The sequence below is a fragment of the Pteropus alecto genome, unplaced genomic scaffold (assembly GCF_000325575.1).
Source record: "Pteropus alecto unplaced genomic scaffold, ASM32557v1 scaffold3, whole genome shotgun sequence".
NCBI lineage: Eukaryota > Metazoa > Chordata > Mammalia > Chiroptera > Pteropodidae > Pteropus > Pteropus alecto.
The window spans coordinates 44,255,299-44,279,702 of record NW_006442484.1 but is presented as its reverse complement, the minus strand read 5'-3'; the positions used below and the strand labels follow the sequence as shown (position 1 = coordinate 44,279,702).

Below are 24,404 nucleotides of genomic sequence, written 5' to 3'. Positions count from 1 at the left end.
TAGTTCATTCCTTATAGTACAGAAATATTTTGGAGTGCTACATGTTTTAAGCAGCTTTTAAAGTAATATTTGCAATTATATAAATTTATTTTGAATTTTATCTTCCCTTTTTCATGTTTGTCTAGCAAATTGCTGATACACACTACCACTTATAAAGCACTTCTTTCAAAATCTTTTGTTGTATGACTTCAAAGAAGTAGATTAAACGTATACCAAGAATAATATCAACTTACATTTGTCATAACTTTACAGTGTTTCATCTTACATCATTTCATTGGATCCTCAGACAAAGCTTGAGGTGGCCCTCACGACACTGTATTATTTTGGCCTTGAATTAAATTTTTACTAAAATGAAGTATTTTCATCATTGGATGAAGAGATCTGCATTTTAGTTTAGGAATGGGGGTAAGCTAGCAGAGAGATAAATAAGATACATGTTTCCATTAATAAAGATACAAAGGTATCTTTTCAGTACTTGAAATATTTGTCATTAAAGTCAAGGGGATAGTTTCTGGGTTGGGGAACATGTGGAGGAGATTCTGGGAGCATGGCTTGCATGGAGAGGACATGGAAGCTCTGTGCCCTTTCTCCATGCCTTGCCCTGTTCATCTCTCCCTTCTGGCTGTTCCTGAGTCACATCCTTTTATAATAAACCAATGATCGAGTGGGGGTAAGAAAAATCAAGAGATAGTCATCAGTAATTCTGGATGATTATCAACATTTTCCTTAGAAATTCTTTAGAAAGAACAGTATAGTCAGTGGAAACGTCTTTGAGTTTAGTTCATTTTGAATTTTAAAAAGAAAAGATTGGATAACATCTGTTGGTAATAATTTTTTAGCTTTTTAAAAAATGTTTCCGAAGATTTTTCCCAAAGAACAAATCTGGATGTTTGAAATGTGAAGGTCACTAGTACTTTTCATACATAATTTATATTTAAAACTGTTACCTTTTAGATTGTACCATTCTTCTTTGCCTGTCTGCCCCTACCCTCTTATTAAAATTTAATTGATTTAGATTTTCCTGTACCAAACCAAAAGACATGTATAGCAACCATCATGTTTTATTGAGTTCCTGCTATGTGGCAGGTACCCTTTTGAGCTTACAAATTGGTGAGATGTCAATGGAATAGATGAAACTTATATGAAAGTTTTATGAATATTTTTGAAACATAGATATTATCATTCCTATATTACAAATAAGGCAGTTGGAGAGATTGCAGAATATGCCCAAGTTCTTATAGCAGGCAGGTAGCAGGATAGAGCCATTCGACTTGAATATTTGTGTTGTTCCATGTACGACTGTACAAGCTATATTTGTGAATCTTTAGAAATCTTCGAAAATACTGCTTTAATTAATTAAGCATTTTGCTACGTTTAATCAGAAAATATCTCCACCGAATTGTTTTGGATTGTAGTTAAATAAAAGGAAATGATTCTCAAGTCGACAACTGAGTTCTTTTCTTTTCTTGGGATAATAAGCTTTAGCTGCTGCTGTTTTTGCCTTGCTTTGTAATTTTGTTAACTATATAATAATGTTATGGCAACATATTTTAGCATCCACATTAGAATCTATTTTAAAACATATACCATATATAAAAATTTTGGTAGAGAAAATACAGTAGCTTTTATTGAAACCTAAACTAAACATTGCATCATGGTCGCTAGTCTAAAGTAGAAAACATAGCTATAGCCACAGTTCCATTTTTATATATTAATATAATAAGTTGAATTTGCCCTTTTTTTTTGCTTCTAGCATACCATACAATTTGTGAAGAATTATCTTCACTGCCACAGGTTAGGGAGTTGATGTATAAATGAACAAGGAAATGAGAGAATATCATAAAATAAGACAATGGCAAATAGTTCACATGCATGCCTAAAGTGTTGTTTTAGTGGTGCTTGGCCTCAATGAACACTTACTGAACACTTAACTGTATTCCAGTTACATTTAAGACTCCCAACAGCCTTTAAAGTTGATACCATTATTATTTTAAGGAAGGCAAGGCAAATATAGAGAGATTGAGGAACTTGGCCAAGATTACATAACTAGTCAATGGTACCAAGGTTCAGACCTAAACAGTTTGTCTCTAGAGCGCATGTTCTTTACATCTTACTGTGCCATAGTACAGCATTGGGCATTGGTGATGCTGGAAAGGTTTACAAGGCTTGAAAAATAGGTCATATACTAGCCATATTTCCTATCACTATGAATTTCATTTAGATAAGATTTTGTTATTGTTACATTATTGGTGCACTATAAAATTGGATACTAAAAATTCACTATAACCTGATTAGAGAAGGCCAACTGAAGAGTAGTATAAAACTTGTATCTAAAACTGCAACTTTATTTTCATGGACTTACCTCTGAAAACTGTTTTCTAAATATGTTCCAATCTAATAGCCTTCATAGGGATAACAGTTAAAATGGTTTATGTATTAGTCTACGACCATGCTACCCTGAACAAGCCCGAGCCCGTCTGATCTCGGAAGCTAAGCAGGGTCAGACCTGGTTAGTATTTGGATGGGAGACCATCTGGGAAGACCACGTGCTGTAGGTGTAAAAAAATAAAACATATGAGACTGTAAGGTGACAAGGTTTTTGCAATCTGTGAGGTTAACCAAGGGTTGCCTCGCCTAAAGGAAGGAAGAAAGGAAGGTTGGTTAGTTTATATATTTTTGCATATAAAATACATATTATCAATCCTTTTTAAAAATAAGTACTTCTACCACTTAGTTACATTGTTTGTGTATTTTTAACCATAGTGATTTATTCCATTTCCTTTCATTTTCAGTAACTTGGATTTGTTTTTGAGACCTTCTTGGGAATAGGGAATTGTGTGTGTGTGCACATGTATGCATATCTCTTTTTATTAGCTGAAATACAGACATTTGTAGAATCTGTACTATATTAGTGCATAGAAATATAATAGACGTACATACGTGTATGTGTGTGTGTGTGTGTGTGTGTGTGTACATTATTTTACCCAAAATAATACTTGGATGTATGTATACATACATCCAAATTTTGAGTAAAATCATGACTCTCATCTGTTGAGTATCTATATATGTTGGACTTTGGGGCACTTAAATAGATCTCTTATTTGGTTTAAGCCTCATAACAACATTGGAAGGCAAATAGCTACCTATTTACTCAGAGAGATGAAGGAACCTAGTTAAACATTTTAATGACTTCTTTTAACTCGAGCTCATGAGATAAAGTATAAAACATTTTACTGCATTTATAGCATGTTTTTCATGGTACAAAAAGTGCACTAAGAGTTTTCTATGCTAGTTGTGTCCTAGTGAAAATTCCATGGAAACCCATACCAGCTAGAAAGCAAACATAAATGCAACGTTTTATGCAGGACTCAAGATAGTTTTGGTTGGTTTCCTTATAGTCCTTGTTTCCTCACCTATCAAATAGGATGTTAATTTTCTTATAGAATAATGAGAGTTAAAATATTTTACATATACTGAATGTTATTCTTTAGTAGAAATAGATCCATTTATCTTGGAATTTAATTTTTATGTTATGATGAAAAAGCATACATATGATAGATCTATAGTTTCTAACAGTTGTAATTACATAGTAAATTCTTTTAACCAGCTTAAGTCCTGCTTATATAAACACTGCAAATTATGTTTGCTCTCCAGCAGGTATGAGTTTCTCTGTAATTTTCACTAGGATACAACTAACACAGAAAAATCTCTGTGCACTCTTTGTAGCATGAAAAGCATGCTATAAATGCAGTGAAATGTTTTATACTTTCTCTCATGAGCTCAAGTTAAAAGTCTTTAAAATGTTTATTTTAACCTAATAATGCTTAAGAAATAAAAGATAGCAATTTTCTATTTTCTTCTGTTTCTCCTAAATATATATACTTTTATTTTTTACAATATTGTAATGTTGTCTTCTCACATTTACAAGTATAAGGTAACTTACATTTTCCCTTCCTTTCACTGTATTTTTGTTTCCTCTCTCCCTGCACCTTAAGGAATTTTATTTTTTTTAGTCTGGGATCCAGTTAGAAATTTGTTTAGAAATACAAGTACCAAATTTTATGTTTGGAGTGATTTTAAATGGAAAAGCAGCACTTAGAAATTTTGCTGTTTCTCTTTTTGTTAATCAAGACTAATTTTGTACCTTTCCAACTCAGTTCAAATGAATTTTTCCCTAGTCCTATAAGCAATTACATTGTAACACTATGTAACTAAGAAAATCAGTGGTTTACAAGACATTTCTGTAGATGTAGACTGGAAAAGAAGAATTCTTAACAGTGTTTATTATTTAAAAGTATTTTTTCTGGGTCTTATTTTGATATTGTATAGAATAGTTTGTATGGAATATGTCTTGCATCGTAGAACTTTACTTCAGGTGAAATCTGAGACAAGAGACAAAAGAGAAAAAAGACCAAGAGAGAAAATATGGAGAATATCAACCATTTGTTCCCTTTCTGTATTTAGAGGTAAACAAACATCTTAGTTGTCTAGGTCTCTTGAAATTAGAACTTTTTAAAGCTTTTAAATGTTACTAGAATACATTGTTGAAATCATACCTGGTTAAAGTTTTCTGATTAAGTATGATTAAGTAACTGTGTTTCTACAATTACACATTTCATGATTATGATATATGATAGGACATTATTTTAAATCTGTTATTAAGTGAAATTTGTTTAGGTGGCCAAGTATATATTTTAATGTGACTTGGTATTACTTAGACATTGTGCATATATAGTTTAAAAACCACAAGATTAGACAGGGAAATTCTGTCAGCTTCACAGTCTTGAAAAACTGAAACAAAAGGAAAAGCAACAGCTATTAAGCATTCTTAGCCATATGCAAGGGAATGTATGTGAGTGTGGCTTAGCTACTAACAACAGCTTTCTTAACTGTGTATCATAGAATTTTTTTCCTATGAAATGCTTAATAGTTATACATTTGCTGTTTTATAGTTATTTCAGTGCCCTGTTGACATCAAGGGTTAGTGATTGTTGTATTGGTAGTTCCTGACAAATAGAAATTATTTGATATGCTAAACCATTTCTGACAGAAGATATAAAGTTTTGACAAACACGTATGGCACAGCAAGTGTCCAATTCTAAAGAGCAAAATAAATGCAAACCACCATTATGGTGAACACAAACAGCCTGAAAGCAAGTTATCAGTAAGCAAATAATTGTTGAACTGTTATGAATGGAATAGGGATGTTGAAATAGGGCATGATTGGCTGATGTTACATATGTCCTTGATTACCTTCCTTGTGCTTTTATCCTAATAAGTGACATTCTTTGTATTCCCTTGGATGGCTAGACAGTCTGACACTGAAGAAGAATAAATATTGCATGTGGTACACATTAAGCTGTCATCCAAGACAGCATTTATAAAAAGTAACTGGAGAAATTCATAAGAAATTCTGCACTGCTACAGTTTCCTGGCTCCAGTCATAATTGTCAAAGTTCTTGACACATTCAGGTCTTCAGAAATGATTTAGGTTTACAGTGGCTTGGTGTATGAATAATTATTATGGATTTGTGTTCTTATATTGCTTTAGGATGTTAATGTTAGTTGCCAAAATGTTATATTTTACAATAGTTTTTAAGAAATGTCTCTACATTGGTAATAGTGACATATCTTCCGTCTTGTGATCTTTCATAAAAGGATTTTAGATAATTCATGTATGTGGAAGGAAGAACAGAAGTTTTTATATGCTTAGTTTATCTTTAATCTGTTGGAAAATATTGCTTGCTTGTGTTTAGTACCGGCAAACAACTTTGAAAATGAGCGTTTTTATTTTTTTCTTCAGCAGCCTTTCAAATGGTGGTCCAAATGAATACCGTTTTAAAACTATTCCCCATAAATCCAAATCACTGCTTGATGTTTCATTTTAAAATAGTGTATGCTTTTATTCACACACTTCTGTAATTTTAATATAGTTCTTTGAGGCAAGGCAGTGTTTTATTTGTTCCAGTCACTGTTATCTCTTAAAATTTCCTTGGTGGAAGATGGGTAGAAGACATAATATTGTACTAAAATAAGCATACCTAAATGAAGTAAATTATGAATGCAAATTTAGCAAACATCTTTTAAGCTGCTCTTTCTTTCATTACACTAAAACACTTATTATTTTCATCCTGTCTATTTGGTATGCCACATGATAACTGAAGGATGCCCCTCAATTTTTTTTCTTTTTTATATTTCTATAACCTGACACAATTATTCTAAGCCATTTTTAAGTAAGTAAGTAATACTCTCATTCTATAATCAATATCACATTCTGTCAGCTGATTACTAGGAAAATGTGATTAAGTATCATAATGGTTTAGGTCCCAATACAAATATGAAAATAAAATACAGCACTGAGTTGTAAATTATGAGCCCTGTTTTGGGGAAGATGAGATCAGTCAGGGTTTCTGTGACAACTGTATTTTATGATAGTTTTTAAATTATATAATATTAATTTCAGTATTTTTAGGATATTCTTTTTGAAATCTAAACCATCCATTTGGATTGAAGAAACTTTTCTCTAGGTATAACACTGCTCGAATGTTACCTATAGCTTTTAACTCTCTAGGCCACTACAGAGCACAAAATATTTGCCCAACTGGTAAATTGAACTGTAAGTCCCACTGTGGGAAATTGCTTTGCTGTGCTCCAAACAGCAGTTATCTTAGTAATTGTACCTGAATTCTTTGTGGCTAATAGAGCATAGACGTCCATTTTACAAGCAGAAAATTATCTCTCTTAAATACTTTTAATTATAAATTATCCAAATAAAATGTGAATCAGTAGACTATAGTGAGATATTAAACTGTATCATTTTTAATTGTGAGTGCTGAAAAGTGCAATTCTTTTTTCCTTTTAGTGTAAAACTGTACATATCCGACATTTCACATTCTAAACTAGAGCTCCCAACAAGCAGCTTATCAGAGCAAATTGTCTAGTCCATCCCCTTCCTCACTCAAAACCTAATGACCCTTTATCATCATGGTTTAGATTGCTGGACACAGATGTGAGAAAATACAAGTAATCTACAGGTAACTACAGTAGCTGCACTGATGTTCTCAGAGAACTGACTGCTGGGAAGATAAAGAGCTTCCCACAGAGTCTGTGACTTTCCGGCAGCAAAGCACATCATGAGCTCATACATGAAGTTTTATTTGCTGAAGATTCACAATAAAATGCATTAGAACATTCAGCAGGGACTCTTTTTAGATGAGCACAGAAATTCTGGAGGGTTATTAGTTGATGCACCAGTGCATAGCATCACACTAAATTTTTTTTAAAGTTCAACAATATTAATTCTTTCTATGGGCAACAAAGATTATTCTGTCAAATATTAAACTTCTTGATATTTATATATACTACAAATCCTAATCTCTTTTTCTTCACAAAAAGCGGAGCTTCATGCTGAAAGGTAGTTTTGTTATGGTTTTTAATATGATAGCTGAACAGTAATTTCTCAAACTTTAGTACTAAATTGTATTTCAAAGGACTTGTTTATGGCCAGGTGCTCTGCTTTTGTTAGGTGCTTAGATTGTGATCAGTGAGGCAAACTCATTTATCTATTTGCATGCACTTGAGTAATTTACCATGAAAAGGATGATGATGATGTTTTTTTCTTTTGGATAAAGGTACTGCACCTGTAGTTTAAGTTTTATAATTGTTAGTTCTACTATTATTTTCAGCGATCATAGATTCATAAAGCTTTAGAAAACTACAATGCAAAACATATTTGTTTAATCTTTTTATGTTTGAAATGTTTTGTTTTTAGTTATTGAATTTGGTTTAAGTTACTAGATTGGGGTGAAGCAATGTGAATTAGACTGCCTGAACTTCAGGTGTGTATCTCTTTTCAAAAATCATTTGCTCATCATATTTTCTAAAAGCTGATTAATTTTGTTTCTGTAAAAACTACAACTACTGGATTAAGAGTAGTTTCACATTACCTTTATATGTCAGAATGAATTACAGTCCTCAAATCATTTTTAGAAATTACCATTTTAATAGCTGAAAGATAAAGATAATTTTCAACAACCAATATTGGTTAAGCAGTTGACAGCCAACAAAAAAAATAGAGCAGTATTTCATTCATTCTTATATAATGTTATATGGTTTGTGTTCCTAGCTTAACTGTTACTCTTTATAGAAAATATTGAAATGCTCAGAAAATTAGGGAGGATACTGGCTGAATATTTTTGGCTAGGTTCCTACTCATTTTTGCTTCAAGGGTATTATAATGTACTTTAAAAAACAATTCTTTGTAAATAGAGTACCAAAATTACATCTAATACACCTGCCATTTAAAGTAATTGATTTAATATTAAGTTTCTAGTACAAATGACCAACGAACAAACTAATTTTTTTCCAAAAAAAAAAAAGACAAATTATCTCTAAGTACTGCTAATCTTAGAACTATTCTGATAGCAATTAACATCCCTTTTCTTGGAGATTTTTATCAGTGAAGATTTTTAGTTTACATTAATATATTTGAAATGTTTGCAGTTGCATGGCATAGATTAATCCAAAAAATAAAACATTGGAGAATTGTTTAAGGCAGTATTATGCATTAATTCTGTTTTTAGTTTGCTATAAGATCTAAAGAAAAAACTATATTTGTTTCCATTTAGCAGCAAATAGGAAACACAGAACTCAAAATTCTACAAAGCACTTTTTCTTACCCTCTTCATATTTAAAAGGAAAGAAACCGGAGGAGCATGTACAGTGTAAGATTGTTTTGCATTTTTGTTTTTACATCACCAGATTAAGTATAATGAAACCCATCTGCAAATTGTACGAACTACTCATTGGTTTTTGTTAAGGACCGTAGTATGGTTTTTTCTTTCTTTTTCTTCTACAGCTTTTTTTAAAATTTCAACAAGATATACAGAAAATTAAAAACCTTGTCTGTTATAAAGTTTTGTTTGAGCTTTTTAAACTGAGTGATTAGCAGAAATAATGACCCTGTCAGCCTTAATCACATTAAAATGTGGTTAACATCATTTAATTTTTTCCACTTAATATGCAAAAATTTCCAGTAGATTTGCAGTGAAGGCCATTGAAATTCCATTAGAACAAGAATAAAAATTTCAGGCATCATTTATTCAGAGAAGGAATAAAGGTCTCGATTGAGAACTGCTGAATCTTTCTGCTAGAGACACTATGAATCATTACATTGACTGTACCTTACATTTTGATAGACCTGTGTCTGGCTTTTCAAATGGTTGAAAATCATGTTTTATCATTTTTCATAAGGATAAATAAACTAGAATTATGTTATTTTATAAATACCTAAAAATGGTTATTGAACATTCTATTTTGTACTCCTTTAACCTGCTTAAATTTTAAGTAGAAAGTTGTTAATTTTTGTCTAAAAAACAAGAAAATGAAAGAATAAATTAACATGGAACAAATTGCATAGCCAACCCACAAAATGTACAGATTGTGTTTTAATTAGTTATATTGGTATATGCCAGGTAAGAAATTTAGAATTAAGAACCAACACTCTATCACAAAGTTCATAGCTTATTATTTGTCAAGCTTCAACTTGCATATTATACTACATTAACTATGTATGAATTACAACCAGAGAACATTCTATGATTTCCAGTATTACTTATTCTTTTAAAGATACTAATAAGTATCTTTTAAAATACTTATTTGTTGTGATGTGTTCCTAGAATAAAAGAGTAGGAAAACCTTTATTTTCAGCAATTAAGAAATACTTCCCATTCATACTTTCTTTGGCATGTTTATGTTTGCCAGTATCCTATAAAGCTTACCTTGTGAGGAATGTTTCTCCACCATTTAAAAAAAAAAAAAACTGTTACTGTATATACCTGATAAGTGAAAATGGCTTTCTGGAACCATTCCTATCTCTTGGGTAATTAGGTAATTATACAGTGTTGGGGTTTTTTTTTAATTTGTATTTTGTTCCCAAACCATTTGAACCCATTATATAATTACACTGTATGTACTTTGTAGTAAAAATACCACTGGAAAATTCATCAGGGAAAGTGTTCCGTACATGTGCTACTCACAATGTATAAATTTTTCCATCCTCATTTCTATGTCTGCAGAAATCTAAGAACATTTCATTATCCCCCTCCCCCACGCCATTCACTATACCCCTTCCCCAAACCATGGTAGCTCCTGTGACTTCCTCAGAAACACCTTCCCTAACTAACTACCCTGTTAGGAGTAATCCCCCAGACTCCCTTTTGCTCACAGCATTATGCATATTTGCTTCAGAGCACTTATCACAGACTATAGTCTTGCTTATTTGTCTGTCTTTCTGTCTCATAAAAATTAAAATTCCATGAGATTAGATCCATGCCTGTTTTGTTCATTTTATATCTCCCGTGCTTGGCACTGGACTTAGTAAATATTAATTAATTTAATGACTGGCTGGATGAACTCAGTTGAATTTATCCCTTATGGTTCAACAGTGACTTTTAGTATTCATTAATAGAAATATCTAGATCATTTGAAGTCAGGCAATTCTGGTTAGATACATCTAAGATTTAGAGCACAGGCGTATAGACTCTCTGCAGGTGTTTTCTATAATGGATCAATAGTAAATATTTTGGGCTCTGAGGGCCATAGAGTCTCTGTTACAGCTACTCCCCTTTGCTGTTATACTTCAGAGGCAGCCATAGATAGACAGTATGTAAACAAATGGGCATGACATGTGCCAATCATATTTCTATTATGGACACTGAAATTTGAATTCCATATAATTTCACTGTCACAAAAGTCTTTTTTTTTTTTTTAAGAAATCATTTTAAATATAAAACCTTGACAAGGTAGAAGTTTCTGAGTGGAAGCTTTGCTCAGGATGGTAGTACAGCCTTTATTTGGGACATTGTGTAGAATGCATGTCTCCTCAGAAAGAGAAAGACCCAGGAAGATCCAATAATGCTCAAACTAACCCACATATTTCTCTACCAGCTTTTTGAAAATCAAAATTATTCACTTATGTTTTTAAATGTCAAATTCATTCTCAGTTTATGGACCATACAAAAATGTGCAGTGATTTACTGACCGCTGGTCTACGTGCTTAACCAAAGACAGTCTTTCAGGGGTGCAGATGATAATATGTCCCCATTCATCTACCAAAGTAGTTCCTTCTTCTCTCTCCTGAAATCATCAGTTTTTCCTTCCCTGGTGGATGCTCCTCACCAGCATATAAGCATTCTGTTATTTCTCCAGTCTTTAGAACAACAATTTATTTTGACCCTACTTGCCTTTCACACTGCAGCCCCTTTCTACTTCCTCCTTGAATTATGTAAGTATTAAATAAAATTACATATGTAAGATGCCTGTCAGTTTCTCTTTTCCTTTTAAAAGAAATGTGGTTGTATAGTAGTATTCTTTATTACTTTGTAGAGTTCCCTTTTTTAAAAGGAAAGCTAGTATGGAAAATATATCCTTAGTAATATTTTTCTTCAAAAAAGTATGACCCCCATGGGGAGAGGGAGAGGAAGAGGTCTATAATAGATGAAAAAACACTTCATTCTGTGTATCTGTTTCCGTCTTTCTGTCTCCACTTTTTCAGAATAAACTGTTCTTAGAAACTTTATGGCATTTTCTTCTGCTTGGCTTTTGAGTGATAGGTATATTAGCCTTACACTTCTAATCTCTTCCTTTTACTGATTTTCTCTCTGCCTGCCATGACACTTCCCTAGGGATTAGTAAATGAGTGATAAGTTTTTTCACTTGCCCTCTGTGCTTATGTCTTAAACTCTAACTTGTATGCTAGTAATTCTCAAACTTTAGCGTGCATTGAAATCATCTGGAGGGTTTCTTAAAACACAGATTGCTGGCCCCATCTCCAGAATTCTATCTAATTCAGTAGGTTCAGGGTGGAGCCTGAGAACTGTCATGTCCAATAAGTTTCTAGGTGATGCCGATGCTACCGGTACGTGGATGTTACTTTGAGAAGCACTGCTTTCTGCTAATGATCTGCAAATCTACAGCTTGAACTTCTCCTGTTAGCCCTCTTCAAGTTTCATTATTCCTGACTGTCAAAAAGAAAATTCCATTTTGCTATTTCATTATCATTTTTTAAGCTTAATATGTACAAGACAAAACTCCTTATTTTTCCTATGGTTCATCCACGGTGGACCTATTTTCAGATTTTTCTATCTTTGTTGATAGTACTAGCACTCTCTGAATCTTTTAGGTTTAAATTCTTCAAATCTTTTTAACGTATCTTCTTTCATACACCATATTCACTTAATCACTAAGTTCTATCTTTTTTCTTCTAAGTCTGGCCCTTATTCATCCCTTCCTCTTCAGTTACCTGCTTATCAACCAAGACTAAAACCTCATCACTTTGTTTTTGCGTTAGGTAACAGCCTTCTTCCTAGCTTATCATCCTTGACTCTGTAGATTCTTTTTATCTGCAGGGCATTCTGATTTGCTTTAAACATGTTCATGCTGCCATTTTCTCAGTCCATGATTCTTCATTGAAACATAGAAGAATGTCTTCACAACTTGGGATGAGCAAAGAACTCTTGGATGATACACAAAAAGCACTAACCATAAAAGAAAAAATTGGACTTCATTATAATGAATAACTTCTGTTCATCAAAAAACACCATTAAGAAAATGAATAGACTAGCCACAGACTGGAAAAATATATTCACTACACATATATCTGACTAAGGACTTATATCCAGAATATATCTTTTAAGTTTCTACAAATGAATAATGTAAAGACCAATGATCCAGTTTTAAAAATGAGCAAGAGACTTAAACATACATTTCACAAAAGAAGATACATGAATAAACATTGAAGAGGTACTCAGCATCTTAAGCATCAGGGAAGAGCAATTTAAAACCACAATGAATTTATCATTCTGTTAAGTAGAAAATAAAAGAAAAAAAATTTTTTTCTCATGAGTATGATTTTATACTCATGAGAATGGCTAAAATCAAAATAACTAACAACACCAAATCTGGACAAGGAGGTAGAAATAGGAATGTCATGTATTTCTAGTGAGAATATAAAATGGTATGACCACTTTGGAAAACTGGCAGTTTTTTGTTTTGTTTTATTTTTTTTTTAACTTAAGCATACATCTACCCTGTGATCTAGTAATTCCAACTTTCAGTATTTAACTAAAAGAAATGAAAACATATGTTCATATGTTATCAATGTTTTTGTTTCACAAAATAATAGCAACCTTATTCATAAGAGCCCCAAACTGGAAGTAACTCATATGTCCATCAGTAGGAGAATGGATAAAAAAAAAATCTGACATATACTATGGAAGTCATACACCTCACCAGTAAAACACACAGAGCAACATAGAGAGGAGGTAGAGATTGTGGTTTTTTATTTAGATTATTTGCCCTCTTTTTTTTTTTTAATTAAATGAATAAAGTATAGTGAACATCCTTGTAGCCATCCAAGAAAATACATTTTCCTTACCCCCCAGCCAACACTAGATGTTATTGTTGCTTTAATCTTTACTAATTTGGCAAAAGTGGCATATTATTTTAATGCTTCTTTGATTACAATGTAAAGAGAATACCTTTAATAACTGTTAGACTAATCATTAGAGAAAAGATATATCCCCTGGGAACAAAATTAAATATTGGGCTTAAGTCAATTGCATAGCTGATAAAGAGAAACTACTCAAGAATATGCATTTGTTTGTAACATGTCATTAATAAAATCACCTTGGCAATTTCTTTTCGAATGAATTTATTTAAAACAGTAGATATAAATGTAGCAGGCAGTGTGTCAAGGTGGTAAAGAGAAACCTTTGAGCTAGGAGTTGGGAGCAAAGGAAAAAATGTTTCATCGGTTTTGTCTCTCACAGTAGGGCCAGGGAACAGAGTCTGAGAAGCTGCTCTTCATACCTAGAGCCAAGTAATGAGTGGTTCCTAGACCACTTTGAATAATATTGGTTTAGAAATTATAGCAAAGTCAAGTATGTTTTCTACTAGTTTACCTCAAATCTGTTTTATATATGTTATTTGCAACCCTAAATAGTTTTTTGCCTCTTCTTAGAACTGGGGGAACATAATTCAGCAATGATTTTAATGAGGAGCAAAACTTGCCATTGTTCTATACAGCAGACAGGACAGTGTAAGAAGGAAAATAAAGGAAGAAAAGAAATGTCTTTAAATAAATTTGTAGTGGTTAGTACTTAGACTTGCCCTCTCAGATAAATCTGATTAATAGATGGATTACAGATAAGTACAAAATATAATTTTGTTTAAGAAATCATTGTCTGAACATTGAAGCTCAAAAAAGGCAAAGCCATTCTTCACTTTATAAATAATAACAGCTAATATATGTTGAACACTTACTTTGTGTCAGATACCATGCTTGTAAGCACTTTATATGTATGTTCTCATTTAATCTTCACAACAACCCTCTGAAGCAGATGCTGTTATTATCTCCATTTATAGGTGAGAAAATTGAGTCTTTAGAAAGGTTCCATGACATGGCTAGGATCCCTCCTCTCTGGCCCCAGTTCTTTATAATCACATTCTATACTGCCTCCCTTTGCAAAGGGATTGCCTGTGGGAGTCCTTTAATTATAGGATTCCTTTCATTAAAATAAATTTATTTAAAAATTTTGCATACAACGTATTTTAAGTAATATAATGGACTCTGGCTTATTGCTTGCTAGGACAAACTACAAGTTATGAAACCAACTACAAATTTTCGTAGATGTGATTCTCCTTTCACATGTTTCCTAATTATTCCTTTTCTTGTGCAAAAATATTTCATTAAACCAATTTGAACTTTGAATAAGATTATGTACACCAAATTTTGTGAAAATAAACTATAACAAAATAAGTTCTTTCAGAATCAGCTGAAAGTTTTGCTACAGATTGCATAAAACTGATAGGGAAAAAACACTTCATCTCTCATCTAACATAGTTCCATTTAGCACTCTGAAAATATTATGTTAAGAAAAGTTGCATGTACTTATTTGTGACTTGAAGTTTTCATAAGAGCTTTTCTCATTTTTTAGTGCTTCTTGTTCCTCTCCTGCCTCCAAATCCCTTTTCTCCAAAGATACTAAAACGGTGACTTTCCCTTTTTCACAGTGACTATTTGCCTTGCATTTGTATCCTTTTGTGTCTGCACTTTTATGAAATTCACATCTCTCCTACATAGTAGATAGAGGATTTGGATAAACCAGATCATGAGTAAATGGACTTCTTTGTTAGAATATGGAAGCACCCTCCAGAGGCTGAATTAAAACCAACTTTAAGAAGAAGGATCCATTTGGGAAAGGAGGTCTGTGCAAATGAATTCTGACATACATACCCATATGTATATTTCCCTTGGGAGTTTTTTATCTTTCTTAGCCCCACAAAATTTCAGCTCTGTCATGAAGAAAAATCCCTTTCCTTTTGTGCTTTTCCTCTCATAACTAAATTGACCTGAGGAAAAAATGTTACATAACTGGAAAAAAAATACATTAAATGCATTGGTTTTTCCAAAATTCCTGGTTTTAATGAGGCCAAAATCTTCCTTTATTGAGATTGTGCACCACCACCACCCCCATCATAACACTTACCATGCTCTTTTATAGTTGTGTTTGTTTTCTCTCCCCTCACATACACACCCTTTTTCAAAGCTCCATTCCCAAGATCTAGCATGATGCTTATTAGTACACATAGTTACTTTATATATATATTTGCAGTCATCATACTTGAATTCTTTCCCTTCTAGTTACCTCCCTCTCTGTAGAGAATCAATTAGGCAAGACTTCTTCCCAGAAATACAGACCTGACTTTTAAAAAGAGCTTTCATTCTTTACTCCCAGGCAGTCTAACAGTATTTTTAACTCTACAGTAACTGTAAGGAATGACCTCACTCACTGATAGGAGACAACTAAGATTGGGGGCTAACATTCGAAGGCCTCCTGTGTTCTAGGCACTTTAAGACTAACATTTACCTGTGAAGATATGTATTATTACTTGTGTTACAGGTGATTAAACTGAGGTTCAGAAGCTCGAATGGCTTCCCCAGTATTTTATAACTAATATGTGATTAAGCTAGAATTTGAATTGATATTTGCCTTACTCCAAAATCTCTTTTTCTGTTGATTGCTACTATGCCTGAAAGAAGAGATAGGATCATAATGTGCAGAATATTAGCATGTTGTTTTTTATCTTTAAATTCTTAGTTTAGCTTTGAGATTGTTTATTTTGTAGATAATTAACTTACACAAAATTCTTCCTTTTAAAGTACAGCAGGTCTTTGAATAACATCATTTTGTTCATCATTGTTTGGTTATAACATTAATGAGATGCCATAGGAACTTAATTCTTGTTTATATCAGTTAAGCTTATGGCAAAATTGGTTTCATTCCACCAGTTCCAAGAATATCAATAATTGAGGACTTACTATATGCCATTTCACTGGGTTTAATATATTCACAATATTGTGCCTGCATCACCACTAATTCCAGAACATTTTCATCACCCGAAAGAGAAATCCTGTGCCTATTGATAGTCACTGCCCATTGCCTTTTCTACTTAACTCCTGGCAACCATTAATCTAGTTTTTTGTCTCTTTGGATGTTTATTGAGAATATTTCATATAAATTGAATCATATAATATGTGGCCTTTTGTATATGGCCTCTTTTACTTAGCATTATGTTTTCAAGTTTCATCCATATTGCAGCATGTATCAGTACTGACTCTGTGCAGTCAGAAATATCTATAACTTTTGACTCCCTAAAACTTAACTACTAATAGCCTACTATACCAGAAGCTTTACATAAAAATTTGATTAATGCATTTTGTACATTAAATGCATTACATACTATATTCTTACAATAAAGTAAGGTAGAGAAAAGAAAATGTTAAGAAAATCATAAGGAAGAGAAAATACATTTATGGTGTTTGTTGAAAAAAATCCGTATATAAGTAGACCCTCACGGTTCAAATCTACGCTGTTCAAGGGTCAGCTGTTTTTCATTTCTTTTCATGGCTGAATAACATTCCATTGCATAGGTATGCCACTTATTATTTTCTGTCTTTTTTATTATAATCATCCTAGTGGGTGTGGAGTGGTATCCCATTGTGGTTTCGATTTGCATTTCTCAAAAGATTAGTGATATTGAACATCTTTCCATATGTTTATTGGCAATTTGTGTATCTTCCTGGGAGAAATATCTATTCAAGTGCTTTTCCCATTTTAAATTGGGTTTTTGCCTTTTTATTATTGTCATAAATTATAATTATTACTGAGTTTTTTATATATCCTGGCTGTGAGTCCCTTATCAGATACATGATTTCCAAATATTTTTCCCCATACTGTGGATCATCATTTCACTTTTTTGATAGTATCTTTGGGTGCACAAATTTTTTAATTTTGGTAAAGTCTAATTATTTTTTTCTTTGGTGGTTTGTGCTTCAGGTATCATATCTAAGAAATTTGCCTAATTCAAGGTTATGAAGATGTCCACCTATTTTCTTCTAAGAGTTTTATAGTTTTTATTCTTACATGGGTCTTTGGCCCATTTTAATTTTTGTTTGTAGATATCCAGTTGTCTAAGCACCATTTCTTGACTATTTTTCCCTCATTGAATTATTTTGGTGCCTTTGTCAAAAATCAATTGACCATAACATAAACTCAATAAAAACAACAAAAACCAAATAATCCCATTAAAAATGGGCAGAGAACTTGAATAAACACTTCTCCAAAAAAGATACACAAATAGCCAACAAGCACATGAAAAGATGCTCAACATCATTAATCATTAGAAAAATGCAAATAAGAGCCATGTGAGATAGCAGTCATTTCACACCCATTAAAATGGCCACTATAAAAAGAAAATAACAAGTGATGGCAAGGATTTGGAGACATTGGAACCCTAGTACGATGTTGGTGGGAGTGAAAAATGGTGTAACCACTATGAAAAAATTTTTAAAGTTTCTTTTAAAAATTAAAATAGAATTACCATATAACCCAGCATTCCTACTTCTGAGTATATATCCAAAAGAATTGAAAGCAGGTTCTCAAAGAAATGTTTGCATACCCATGTTCATCACAATAGCCAAGAGGTAAAAAAACCCAAATATCCATCAGTGAATGAATGGATAAATAAACTGAGGTATATACATGCAATGGAATATTATTCAACCTTTAAAAAGATGGAAATCCTGTCATATACTACAACGTGGATGAACCGTGAGGCTATTATGATAAGTGAAATAAACGAATCACAAAAAGACAAAAACTGTATGACTCTACTTCTAAGAGGTGTCCAAAGTAGTCAAATTTACAGAAACAAAGTAGAATGATAGTTGCCACAGGTTGGGGTCATAGAAACAGGTAGATGTTCTCCAATGGCTACAAAATTTCAGATTTACAAGATGAAAAAGTTTCAAAAAGTTATTACCTAGTAGTGTGATTATAGTTAACAATATTCAACTGTAATATAAAAATAGTTAAAATGGTAAATTTTATGAGGTTTTTTTTTACCAAAATTGAAAATATTTTTTAATTGATTGTAGATATATGGATTTATTTCTGAACTCTCAATTCTGTTCCATTGATCTATATTCCTCCCTTATGCCAGTGCTACATAGTCTCGATTATTGTAGTTTTATAGTAGTTTCAAAATAGGAAAGGGAGAGTCCTCCAATTTTGTTCTTTTTCAAGATTGTTTTGGTTATTCTTGGTACTTTCATTTTCATAGGAATTTTAAGATGGGCTTGTAAATTTCTGCACAAAAAGCTGGACTTTTGATAGATTGCAAATTGATCTATAGATAATCAATTTGGGGAATATTGCTGTCTTAACAATACTAAGTCTTCCAATCCTTGAACACAGATGTCTTTCCACTTACTTTAGTCTTTAATTTCTGTCAATGATGTTTTGCAGTTTTTATCATTTACAAGCCCTTCATATATTTAGGCCAGTCACAAGAAAGACTCAGTATTGACGTTTTCATCATCTTTATAGTACTGTTTCTTTGGCACACTACCTCTATGATGTGTTGCAATGCATGCTCTCCCCCACACTCAAATATATATACTCTTCTTCGAAATGTCTTCTTCCCCATATCTATAAAAATATCAAAGGTAGTCTTTTGAGTGTCTTCTTTTTTGTAAGTAGTCTGGATGCGGAAGTCCCATTTCTGATACCATCTACATTCTCTAAAAAATTATATCTGTGATTGTTAAATCAAGATATGTTACTCTCCCTATAAATTTATGTTCTGATTATAGATTGCATCAACTTGGTATCTTCCTCTTTGCACAATAGTAAAAGGAAAGATAGTTTATCCCAGGATCCGAGAGCCAGAAGTAATTTTGTCTTATGTATAGGATCATAACATATTTGGGAAGTTTTCTCCCAGCTAAGAGTTTCATAGTCTCAGGCTACAAATTTTGGGTTCATACCTCATGACAACTATAATTACAAAATATTTCTCTGTGCAGTGTTTAAAACTAGAATATAGAATTGCAAAGAAATGGCAGAGATTAAAAAATAGTGCCTCTCAGCTATCAGAGTGCAAAATATTGTAAGGGTTGGGTGCAAATCCCACTTTCAGAAAGTATAAATCTAGGTTTTCTTGTAGAGTCCTGGATTCACAGGTGGTCCAGAAACTATATTTTGAGAAACACCGTTCTAAAGTATCAGAAATGTACCCTACTTGGGGCCACTTAGTTTGAACACAAGTCATAACTTAGTAGCCTTGAAGGAGTAAGAAGCATGAGATTCAGGAAACATCTTAAAATTTTAGGTGCTCATTTTGGTACATTTATAATGAGCCTTGATGTTCAGATTTGAATTACAGTAGTGCAAGCCACAGATTTAACTTGGGAATGAAAATAACCCCACTAATGAATTTTTGTTTGTTTGTATAGCCTTACTGGAATTAGATATTCTTCCCCTATGTTCCATTGTTACGATCGTTCACGCCACCATTCTAGCTAATAAACATGCATACCTCCAATGATTAAGTCAGCTACAGCTTACTATTGTCTAAAGGTTGACTCTAGCAGAAGAATCATATGTACTTCTCAATGTTCATTTACCTAATCTCTTTTACATTAACTTTTAACTTAATTCATTTCTATTCATTGGTTTACTGAAGATCTGCTTATGCCAGGCACTGTTATAAGTGGTACTGGAGATACAGCAGTTGATAAAATATCCAAAAAGTTTCTTGCCCTAATAACTGGGTAAAGTGGGTTCAGCAATGCTGAGAGAAAAACAATAAACATTAAGGACATAATATAATAAGTGCCGTAAAGAAAAATAAGGTGAGGGAATAGAGAGTGACCGAAAATGGGAAGGGAGAGGGTTTTGTTTTGGTTTTGTTTTTTTTAAGGTGGTAAAAAGTAGCATTTAAGCAGAAATCTGAAGGGCCTAAAGATTTTAGGACTTATATTTGTTTGATTTCTGGCATTTGCCATAAAATAATAGAATTTGCTGTCTGAAAGGTATTATTCAGCCATTAAACTTTAGAGTTGTTAAAAACAACAACTCTTTCTTTTGATGAAATTTGATGCAGACATTCAGGAATAAGAATGATGCAGCTCTGGTTGAAATGCAAAAATAGAAGGTCCATAACCTCCCTGTTCATTCCTCCCTTGCTTTCTCTACCTTTTCTCATCCTAGCACCTTGGGAACTCCATCAGGGAACCCAGAACAGGTTGAAAACTACTTATTAGTTTGCAGATAAGTAAATTAAAGCTAAGAGGCCTTAAATAACTGCCTGTGGTCACTCAACTAGGTATCAGCTAAATTCATTCAGAGAATGTTTGAGCATCTACTGTGTACCAGGTGCTGTGCTAGGAGAGTCCTATGGGTATATCAGTCGGAACAAAGATAAGCCCCTGATCTCAAAAAGTTTTTAGTTTTAGTTTATAGTGGGAGGAGATAAACAGGAAAATAGGTAATTTATCGTATAAGGTAGAGTGTGGTAATAGTATCTATCCAATGGATGCTCAGGGAATGTTCTACGGGAACTGGTTTCTTAAAGAATAAATTGGAGTTAGACCAGTTAAGAGGGGTTGCAGACATAAAGTTAAATAAGGGTTATCAGGATGCTTTCAGGTACAAATAACAGGCAATCCCAATACATAATAATAAGACCCAAGGTAGTTTGTTTCCAGGGTTGTTAATTCAGTGTACTGTGATATTTTCAAGAATAAGGGTTTTTCTCATCTTTCTCCACTTCCATTCTTTTGGTCACAAAATGGCTGCTAGAGTTCCAGGGGTAAGATCCGGACATAGTAAACAGCAGAAACTCTCTTTTTTCTTTTGAAGAACCAGAAGAAACCTTTTGGAATCTTTTCCTAGGCTTCCCTTCTTGCCCCACATTGACCAGAACTGTTTCATATGCCCACTCTCAAACTAGTTGCCAGCTGGAGAATGGGATTACTATAATTTACTCAAACTAATTAGGATTCATCCTGATGTTTCTTCCTGCTTATTAATTGTAAGACTTTTCTTTGTTTAATGGAGCCTTTTGGCTGAACACAGAAAATATTTCCATATAGTTTTTACATGTTATCCCATATAGATTAATTGCATGTATCATCTTTGCATTATCTCTTTAAAGAATATTAAGGGTTAAAGAAATCTCAGAGTCATGGTGAGCCCAAAGTGTTGGGATAAATATATTCCAATTTTTCTAATTTGCTTTTAAGGTTGTCTGCTTGTCATAACACCTATCATTTCAATTTCCTCATAACCTTCTAACTACCACTAGAGTCAGAAAGCTTATTAATCCTTGAAACAGAAAGCCTGAAACCCAATTTTTATTTATTTGCTACAAAAGAAATGCTCATTTCTCTAGAATTTTTCTTTTATATACACATATACATACATATATACTCACACATACTTACAGTGACTGCAAAATGAACAGGGTTTTTCAGACAGTGGTTCTGTGAGGCCCTCATAGGAAACAATTTGTGGTAATATTCCATTTACTTGTTATGAATTCAGATTTCATCAAGTCCTCTCTGCTGGAATCACTTCTGATAATTTGAATCTAGACTCTAAAGCTAACTTACTACAGATGTTTTTCCAGGTATTGAAGCTTTTTAGAATAAGAGAGGGATAATTAAGTCTTATAAAGTAAGAAACTGTTGACCAAAGTAATTCTGTCTAAACTTACTATTTTTATTGTAAATCTGAAACTTCTTTGACATTGCAGGGGATTCAAAACAAACATTTGTCTTACACTTCTTGAAATTTTCCCCTTCTGGTTTTTGAACCTGGAAGATGTAAGCAGGAATTTTTCTACTATATTCTTGCTCCTCTCTTATCAGTGGAATATAGGTAGTCACCATCTGCTTAGTTATCAATTGGTCTACAGAGTTATCTCAGACTTTTTTATGCTTTCAGTTAATGTGCTTCTGAAAGTTTAACATGTGTATGAATTACCTGGGGTTCTTATTAAAATGTGGATTCTGAGGTTCTGCATTTCTAACAAGTACCCAAATGATGTGACCACTTTGAAGAGCAAAGTTGTAGTTGTTATTCTACATAACTCTGTAAAGTTGGACAAGAACACTGAAACTTGAAGTCTATTACATACATCAAAGATGGGAATCTCTTTTAGAAGAGGGGTTAGATTTCCAGACACTAATCAGTTATACGAGAAATTACTTTTTTGGTGTTTCTTCTTCTTCTCCCTCTTTGTTTTCCCACCGACTTCCTTAATAAACCCATTTAATAACTTAAACAAAGAATTTTTAAGAGTTGGGAATTTTGAGTTTTCTACAGTTAATTTTTTGGCTTTGAATGAATATTGTTTATGGTACATATTTCAGTATGTATATTGTCTGTGCTGTTTTATTGCAGGTTTCCAGTATTATTTATTACCATTTGTAAAATAATTGGATTGATTAAATAATGTTTGTCATACCTCCCATAAGCCTTACTCTCTTTTTCTTTCTTTCTTTTTTTTTTTTTTGTTTCAAAACACCATAAATTGACATTAATTTTCAGTGATCATGTTTGGAAAATGGAAAAGAGAAATGTGATATCTTAAAGTCATTCTTTGGACTCTAAACAGTTTTAATAGAAGAGAGTAAACCTGCAAGGGAGGAGACTAGAAATGACCCCAGTGTTTATCAGTATCCTTTGGATTTATAGCACATCCATATCATAACAGCATGAGGGGAACTAGCTTAGTAAAAGTCAGGTCCTCAATAACATTAACTGAATGATGTCACATCAGTTAATGAACCAGCTCTGGATCCTCCTTTGTGTAAGTTGCATCATTTTCTGAATATGGACATATACTTCTTGCCAGCAGTTATTTTCAGTCAGAAGCAAGATATCACTGCTAATTTTTTTTAAAAGTAAAGACCTAATTCACCCTGAAAACTTAGGAATAAGGACCTAATATTACCATATTTGACAACTTTAAAGATTTTAAATATACTTCAGTGTTGCAAAATAAATATTCGAGAGTTCTGATGTTCAGCAAAAATATCATAAGTGGTAATGTAACTTGGCTTTAGTGCTGGATTGAGCTATCTTTAAAGGATTTTTAGAAAATGTAATCAGAGTTTAAGTAGCTGGGGGTAGTTGAATGGCTAAATGGACAAGAGATATAGAAAATAAAGTTCTTATTAATTGTGTTAGAGAAAACTATTTCAGGGGGTTAATTTAAGTTACAAGAATTTAGTTTTATGCAGAATATCAAATAGTACCTTTGGAATTGTTTTATTTAACATTATAAAGGTATTATTTTGTGAAACCTGTCTCAGTTTGGATATGTGTATAAAAATAATGTCTGTGCACCATATGTTTGATTCATATATAAAATTTATTTCTTCCTGTGGGTGATAGTCAAAAAATGTTGAAAGCTATTGTATTAGAACACAATAAAATGGAGGATTTAACTTAATTATGGAGAGCTTTGAGTTAAGATGGTGGACTGAGCCAATAGCCAATACAAGAATCTTCCTTCTTGTTTCTAATAGATAGAAACACCAGAGAAAATAACCAGAAAAGGATTGTACTGATGATGGTGTGGTATTTTTAGAACACATAGAAGGACTTAAAAGCAAGAAAGGGGATTCTCTATGTGCCAAAAACCAAGAGGACCCCTGACAGTAGAAAGTGAATCAAAGTGTGTGGACCTCACTGAACTTATGTATGACTTAGAGGCCTTTGTGAACATATAGAAATAACAGTCGAGGCATAGACTCCAGGCTACCAGTGCTGGAACAAGTCTCACTCATAAAGCCTAGAAAAGGCTATACTTTCCATGATCAGATACTAGAAAAATGCCCCCACTCTCACCCCTTCTGCACAAGGGAGGAAACTGTTACTCTCAAGAAATTAGAGATTGGGACTGTAAGAGGTTAAGGGGCCTTAATTTGCATTACCAATATCCTAGTGCAGAAACACCAAGGCTTAAAATAATCTACCACAAGACCCTCC

At 32.8% G+C, this 24,404-nt stretch overlaps 1 protein-coding gene and 1 pseudogene across 3 annotated transcripts in view; both read left to right on the top strand.

Moving 5' to 3' along the window:
- The window catches only part of OLA1 (Obg like ATPase 1), a 148,985-nt gene that overhangs the window by 113,753 nt on the left and 10,828 nt on the right, over nucleotides 1-24,404 (top strand). The gene's annotated exons all lie outside the window — the stretch shown is intronic.
- On the top strand, nucleotides 2,440-2,558 carry LOC112470599 (annotated as a pseudogene).